Raw genomic sequence first — 8,456 nt, forward strand, 5'->3', positions numbered from 1 at the left:
CCAACCAAGTAGGAATAAGCAAAGAGTATTTGTTCAGAGCTTGCCATAGCAAGTGTGTCACCTACCATCTTGCATTTCAGCAGAGACTCAAAGGCAAGCAGAGGGGTGGGAAAACTTTATAGTAGAATAAAGGGAACTTTCACGTTGATTGTGCAGTGTGTGTTGATTGGAGGATGTAGGCTGGGGAAGTTGCAGGCAGTTAACTACCTCCTATGTGATTGGTTAGGGTGCATTTTGACTTTCTCTGATTGGCTGTTATTTGGAAGCAGGAACAAAAATTAGAGAAACTGTCAGTCATCTCTCAAGTTCTTGGCCAGTTACGGTGGCTCATGCCTATAATCCCAACACTTTGGGAGACCAAGGTGGATGGATGACTTGAGCCCAGAAGCGCCAGGCCAGCCTGGGCAACATGGTGAAACCTCATCTCTACAAAAAATACAAAAAAAAAAAAAAAAAACTAGCTGGACATGTTGGCTGCACCTGCAGTCCCAGCTATTCAGGAGAATGAGGTGAGAGGATCACCTGAGCCCAAGAGGTTGAAGCTACAGTGGAGCCGTGATCACCACTGCACTCCAACTTAGGTGACAGAGTGAAACCATCTCAAAAAAAAAATAAGTTCTTAACATTTTGGGCCAATTGTTACAGAGATCATTGCTGCAGTTTGTGGGTTTCAATTCTATTTTTATATAGCCTGGCCATTGTCCATTGGTCTGTTCAGTCTCTCAGCACATAGCCTTTAACCCAGCACTTGCGTTCCTGTGTGAATGAAATGAGACATATACAAGGTTATGCATGGCAACATTGTTTTGATAGACAAAAGAAAAGTTGGAAAACAACCAAAATGTCCATAATCAGGGCACAGGATAAATGAGTGAGGCTGCACCCCTATAATGGAGTACTAAATCAGTGTCCCCTTACTGTGATCCCAAAGCCCGTTGTCCATGCTTTGATGTCAGTGCTCATCACATGGTGTCCATTTACATGTCTGATTCCTTAACTGCACTCTTAAGGACTCAGAACAAATTTTAACTTTTTCTATGTGTCTGCTTAATAAATACTTGTCAGTTGAGAGTGAAGCATGGGGAACCTGTTCCTCTCTAACCAGAGGACAGGCGGTCATAAAAAGCAGTACAGAGTTTAAATTTCACTAACAGAAAAACACAATTCAGCAAATTAAAGCATTGTTTTTTGAGGAAAAATTGTATTGTACCATAAATTTGGACATTAGGTCACATTTACAAAAGCAATAGAAGTGATTAATTTAAATAGAATAAGGTTCTAAAGGAAGGGGTCAGCACAGTTTTTCTAAAAGGGGTCAGACTAAATATTTTAGGCTTCGAGGATCATATTGTATTCGTCACCTGTTCTTTGATTTAAAAAATAAATAAATAAACTTGGCCAGGGTCGGTGGCTCAAGTAATCCTAGCATTTTGGGAGGCTGAGGTGGGTAGATCACCTGAGGTCAGGAGTTTGAGACCAGCCTGACCAACACAGTGAAATCTGTCTCTACCAAAAATACAAAAATTAGCTGGGTGTGGTGGTGTTCACCTGTGATCCCAGATACTCGGGAGGCTGAGGCAGGAGAATCACAACCGGTAGGCTGAGGTTGCAATGAGCCAAGATCACACCATTGCACTCCAGCCTGGGCAACAAGACTGAAACTTGTCTTAAAAAAAAAAAAATTTTTTTTAATGTAAAATCCTCCTTAGTTCAAAGGCTGTAAAAAAAAAAAAAATCACAATCTGGATTTGGGGCTTGCAGATCCCTGTCTAAGAGCCAAAGTTCATTGACTTTTTTCTTTTCTAAAGAGACCATTTTGGAAATCCAAGTATAAATATCTAAGTACGAAAATTAAGGATACTAAATGGGTTTTTTCAGACAAAGTAACCACACAATAAAAGAGACTGAATTGACTACTGAAACTTTAGAGTTAGAGGAACCTCCAGAACTTGTTAAAACTCAAATTGCTGTGGGGTCCAAGTTCCAAAGTGATGCTCATGTTTTGTCTGGGATCACATTTTGAGACCTGTTGCTGGATAGACTAAAAGCTTTCCAAATCCTTATTTTTGCTGTCATGAAGAGATTCTTGTCATCCCTGCGAGCAAAGCTCCTAGGAATGAATACCCCTCCCAGCAGCCAGTGTATTGGGCACTCTGTAGCTGTCACACGGAAATTCACAGACCCACCCAACTCTGAGGACAAAAGGAAAATGTTGTCTAACCGGCAACACCCCCTGAGGAGCAGCTCTGGAACAAGAATACAGCAAGAATCTATTAATAGGAGTGATCCCTTTTGAACTGAAAAGCTTCTGTACCCCTCCCTGAAGTAAATGCCGGTGATAAAGGCTGCTGACTGAGACATAATGCAATATGGTGACAAGTTATGTAACCTGTGAAACTAGTTCAGCCAATCTTCAAGTACAATAGGCTTAAAATGAATTGATATTAGATCCTTTTTAAGTGGACTTGGGTGTTCAGTTTGGTTTATTAACCTTCCTTAAACCCACTAGCCTGTGCCAATTTTTATCATAATCCTTAGCACTCTAAATGTATATGTTTTCCTTGGGGTCAAAGACCAGCTTACTTGCCTTTGTTAATACATGTTAGGCACTTAGAACAGTACCTGCACATAACCTGTGCTATACAAATCTGAGTAGTTGCTGTTATTATTCACAGCACCTAGTAGCTGGGTACTTAGAAGGCGTTCAATAAATACTCTTTAATAATGAATAAACAAACAGTATGATGCATGGTTATGATCCCCTCAACAAAGATTTTTGTCATTTATTTGTGGTCCTTGGAAACACTAACAATTCAGGACAATCCAAACCTTAAGTTTCTGTTTGGGATAATGAGAAAAGTTCTGGAAATGGATAGTGATGATGATGTATTACATTGGTGCAAAAGTAATTGCAGTTTTTGCCATAACTTTCAATTGCAAAAATTGCAATTACTTTTGTATCAACCTAAATACAACGTTGTGAATGTACTTTTTTAAACTTCCACCATATAAGTGAGAACATGCAGTATTTAACTTTTTCTTCCAGGCTTACTTCACTTAGCATAATGTCTTCCAGTTTCATCCACAGTGCTGTGAATGACAAGATTTCATTATTTTTCATGACTGAATAGTATTCCATTGTGTATATACATCATTGTCCTTATCCATTCATCTGGGTTTGTACATCTAGGTTGATCTCACATCTTGGCTATTGCAGTTCTATCTGTAGTTTTTTTGAGGAACCTCCATACTGTTCTCCATAGTGGTTGTACTAGTTTACATTTCCACCAACAATGTATAAGAATTTTCTTTTTTTTTGTCTCCTCACAATATTTTATATTTTTTGTCTTTTTGATAATAGCCATCCTAACTGGGGTGAGATGATACCTCATTGTGGTTTTGATTTGCATTTTCCTGATGGTTAGAGATGTGAGCACATTTTCACATATTTCTTGATCATTTGTATGTCTTCCTTTGGGAAATGTCTGTTCAAATCATTCCCCCCCCCCCCGCCCCCTTTTTTTTTTTTTTTTTTTTTTTGCTTGAGACAGTCTTGCTTTGCCACCCAGGTTGGAGTGCAGTAGCTTGATCTTGGCTCACTGCAACCTCCACCTTCCGGGTTCAAGCAACTCTCATGCCTCAGCCACCTGAGTAGCTGGGATTACAGGTATGTCCCACCACATCCAGCTAAATTTTGTATTTTTAGTAGAGACAGGATTTCACCAAGTTGGCCAGGCTGGTCTTGAACTCCTGGTCTCTAGTGATTCATCCACCTTGGCCTCCCAAAGTGCTAGGATTACAGGCGTGAGCTACTACACCTGGCCTCTATGTCCATCGTTTTATTATTATTATTATTATTTTGGCTATTGAAGTGTTTGAGTTCTTTGTATATTCAGGATATTAAACACAAATTGGATGAGTATTTTGCATAGATTTTTTTCTCATAGTGTAGATTTTTTTTTTTTACTTGATTGTACCCTTTGCTGTGTGGAAACTTTTTAGTTTCCTATAATCCCATTTGTTTATTTTTGCTTTTGTTGCTTGTCCTTTGGATATCTTATTCATAAAATCTTTTCCCAGGCTGATATCCTGAAGCATTTCCCCTAGAAGAACTTCCTCTTCTTGTGATTTCATGGTTTCAGGTTTTAAATTTAGGTCTTTGATGCACTTTAAGTTGACTTTTGTATAGGGTGAGTGGCAGGGGTCTAGTCTCATTCTTCTGCATATGAATATCTACTTTTCTTAGCACCATTTATTGAAGAAACTGTTCTTTCTCCAATTAGTGTTCTTGTCACTATGTCAAAAATCAGCTGACTATAAATATGTGTGTTAATTTCTGTGTTCTCTCTTCTGTTCCATTGATGTATGTGTTTTTTAATTCCTGTTTTGAATAGGCATTAAAACTTTGTAATATATTTTGAGGTCTCGTTGTGTGACACCTCCAACTTTGTTTTTTTGTATTTCAAACTTTATCCAGCTTTATTAGATGTACTTTCCATAAACAATCATGGTATTTCAAGCAGGACATGGGCAGACAATCATTAACAGTATACAACAACTTTCAAACTCCCTTCTTCAGTGGACTACCAAAAATCAGAAAGCCACTATAAAACTCAATTAAATCTTCATCTAATGCTCTGAACAGAGAATGTTTAGAGTGAGGGTTGACATTTCACATTTAGCGTGTTGTTCAACATCTTTTCACCAGCTAACCCTGGCTTTCAGGAAGTGAAATGAAAATGGCCGAATTTATCCAAAGATCCACAATCTAGAGATGGAACCACTGCTCTTTTAAGAGGCACCATCTCAGTGACATCACCGGAAAGTTCAGATGGCCTGACACACTGGTAACCAATTACTGGGGGTCACATCCTAACAGGTGTCCGGGTTTAAGGGAGCTAAGTCTATGCTGAAAGGTGGAAAGGGAGAAGAGGACATAAAAATGAATTTGTTTTTAATGGCTTTTGTGACAAGGTGGCCATGTGTGTCAAAGTCAGGAAATCCCTCCTCCTGGGAGCCAACAGGAAGTCTCTCACTAGAAAGGAAAAGTGTTTTCTCCACATCAATCCAGCTTCAGAGACATTCTTTTCCGAAAAACAACAATGAGGTGCTCCATGTGCTAACAACATACCTTTTGAAAAAGTAAAACAAATGCTGCATTTTTATAAAATTTGATTTAAAAAAAGAGTATTTCTAATCATACAGTCACCAGAGTATATTGTATATAGTCATCAAAAACGTGCACACTTCACTTGGCATCTCCAGCACCTTCAGCTTTCTGTGCCTGGTCTGTTTTGGCATCTCTGTTTTCTGCAGGGTTATTCCCCTCACTGCCAGCAACAGCTTTCCCCTTTTTCCCATTGGGTACCCTCTCTCCCTGCTTTTCAAGAGGCTTTTTTGGCTTGGGCTCTGGCTTTGGAAGAGCTGGCTTAGCAGATAACTTCGTGGATCTTCTCAGTGGTTCATCTTTCACCTTGGCTTCATCTCCTTTAGCATCCCTTCAACCTTTCTCTTGGGCATGACGGCAGCACTGGTGGTGGGATGTAGGTGCTGGGCAAGGGATGCAGTGGCCCATGGGCTTTGGTCAGCCCAGGGGGCATTCTCATCCTTCTTCTTTGACACCTCCAACTTTGTTCTTTTTGTTTGGGATTGCTTTAGATATTCAGAGTATCCTGTAGGACCATATACATTTTATAATTTTTTCTATTTCTGTGAAAAATGTCATTGGTATTTTCATAGGGATTACATTGAACCTGTAGATTGCTTTGGGTAGCATTGTCATTTGACAATATTAATTCTTCCAATCCATAAGCATGGGGTTCCTTTCTACTTGTTTGCATCCTCTTCGGTTTCTTTCATCAATGTTTTGTAGTTTACCTTACAGCAGGCTTTCACCATCTTGGTTACATTTATTACTGGGTAGTTTATTTGTTTTGTAACTATTGTAAATGAAATTGCCTTCTTGATTTCTCTTTTGGCCAGTTCATTGTATGTGCCTAGAAAAGCTACTGATTTTTGCATATTAATTTTGTATTCTGCAACTCTACCGAATTTATCAGTTCTAATAATTCTTGGTAGATCTTTTAAGTTTTTCTGTATATAAGATTATGCATCTGCAAACAACAATAATTTGACTTTCTCCTTTCCAGTTTGGATGCCATTTATTTTCTTCTCTTGGCAACTGCACTGGACAAAACCTCCAGCACTATGTTGAACAAAAGCAATGAGAGTGGACATTCTTTTCTTGTTCCAGTTCTTAAGAGAAAATCAGCATTTTTCCATTTGATAAAATGTTAACTGTGGTTTTGTCAAACATAGGCTTAACTATGCTGAAGTACTTTCCTTCTGTACCTAATTTATTGAGAATTTCTATCATGAAGGAATGTTGAATTTTATCAAATGCTTTCTCTTCATCTATTTAGATGATGACATGGTCCTTCATTCTATTGATGTAATAATGATGTTTATTGATTTGTGTATGTTGAACCATTCTTGCACTCCTGGCATAAATTTCACTTCATCATGGTATATCATCTGTCTCATGTAATGTTGGATTCAGTTTGCTAGTGTTTCACTGAGGACTTTTTCACCTATGTTCATAAGGGATATTAGCCTGTAGATTTTTTTGCTGCTGTTCTGTTGTTGCCTAGTTTTGGTATCAGGGTTAAGCTGGCCTCATATAATAAATTAGAAATAATTCCCTCTGCTTCAATATTACTGGAATAGTTTGAGAAGAATTGGTATTAATTCTTGTTTAAAGGATCAATAGAATTCAATGGTAAAGCCATCCCGTCCTGAACTTTTCTTTGTTGGGAACTTTTTATTACTAATTCAATCTTATTACTTTTTATCACTCTGTTCAGGTTTTCTATTTCATCTGGGTTCAATCTTGATAAGTTGTACATGTCCAGGAATGTGTCCATTTCCTTGAGGTTTTCAAATTTATTGCAATATAGTTGTGTATAGCAGTTTTTAATTATCCTTTGTATTTCTGTGATATTAATTGTGACACCTCCCTTTTCATTTCTGATTTTATTTCCTTGGTTTTCTCTCTTTTTTAGTCTCGCAAATTATCTATTTTGTTTATCTTTTCAAATATCTAACTTTTGGTTTCATTGATCTTTTATATTTTTTAGCCTCAGTTTTATTTATGTCTGCTCAGATCTTTCTTATTTCCCTTCTTCTACTAATTTTGGATTTGGTTTGTTCTTCCTTTTGTAGATTTGTGTCTTTTTGCATCATTAGATTGTTTATTTGAAATATTTCTAGTGTCTTCATGTAGGCATTGATTACTATAAATTTGTTATTTAACGCTTCTTTTTCTGTGCCCCATAGGTTTTGGTATTTTGTGTTTCTATTTTCATTTGTTTCAAGGAATTTTTCAATTTCTTTCTTAATTTATTCCTTCACTCATTGGTCATTCAGAAGCATGTTTTCTAATTCCCACGTATTTGCGTAGTTTTAAATGTTCCTCTTTTAATTGATGTCTAGTTTACTTCACTGTGGTCACATAAGATACTTGATGTAATTTTGATGTTTTAGTGTTTTGAGACTTGAAATTTCCTTGTCTAAGGGAAATTCTTTGTGGGAAAATGACAGAATCCAAAGTCATCCCTCTGAGGCTTACCTGAGACAAATGCGCATCTGATTGTTTCCTCTGCCCTATTTTTTATGTAAAAATGCAGATTTACCAAGCCAGACCAAATTGTGTATTCAGTGGAAAGCTGACCAAGGACTTAAAAGAATGCAACCTTTTTTCTCTTATCTACTTCTGACCTGGAAGCCCCCACTTCAATTTGTCCTGCCTTAGCAGAGCAAACCAATGTGCACGTTACACATATTGATTGATGTCTCATGTCTCCGTGAAAAGTATAAAAGCAAGCTATATCCCAACCACCTTGGCCACATGTCCTCAGGACCACCTGAGGCTGTGTCACAGGTACATCCTTAACCTTGGCAAAATAAACTTTCTAAATTGACTGAGACCTGTCTCAGATATTTTCAGTTCACATTATTATCCTTTCACTTTGAGATGTAAGGCTCCCTTGAGCATTTCTTGTAAAATCAGGTTAGCGATAATGAATTCCCTTATGTTTTGCTTGTCTGGGAAAGAATTTATTTCTCCTTGTCTGGGAAAGAGTTTATTTCTCCTTCATTTCTGAAGAAGATAGCTTTGCTGGATATAATATTCCTGGTTGACAATTTTTTTTTTCTGCTTGTTTTGTTTTTGTTTTTCCAATACTTTCAATATGTCTCCCCATTCTCTTCTGGCCTGTAATGTTTGTGTCGAGAAATCTGCTCTTAGTCTAATGGGTATTCCCAAATATGACTTGACACTTTTCTCTTGCTGCTTTCAGAATTCTTTGCCTTTGACTTTTGAAAACTGGACTATCACGTACCTTGAAAAGGACCTGTTTGGGTTGAATCTATTTTCAATTCTTTGAGCTTGCTATACC

General features: G+C 37.6%; 1 pseudogene; it reads right to left on the bottom strand.

Moving 5' to 3' along the window:
• Positions 1-3,977: 3,977 nt before the first annotated feature.
• LOC116531377 lies at positions 3,978-7,042 on the bottom strand (annotated as a pseudogene).
• Positions 7,043-8,456: the final 1,414 nt, after the last annotated feature.

The sequence above is a fragment of the Sapajus apella genome, unplaced genomic scaffold (genome assembly GCF_009761245.1).
Source record: "Sapajus apella isolate SASKATOON/1434 unplaced genomic scaffold, GSC_monkey_1.0 scaffold70, whole genome shotgun sequence".
NCBI lineage: Eukaryota > Metazoa > Chordata > Mammalia > Primates > Cebidae > Sapajus > Sapajus apella.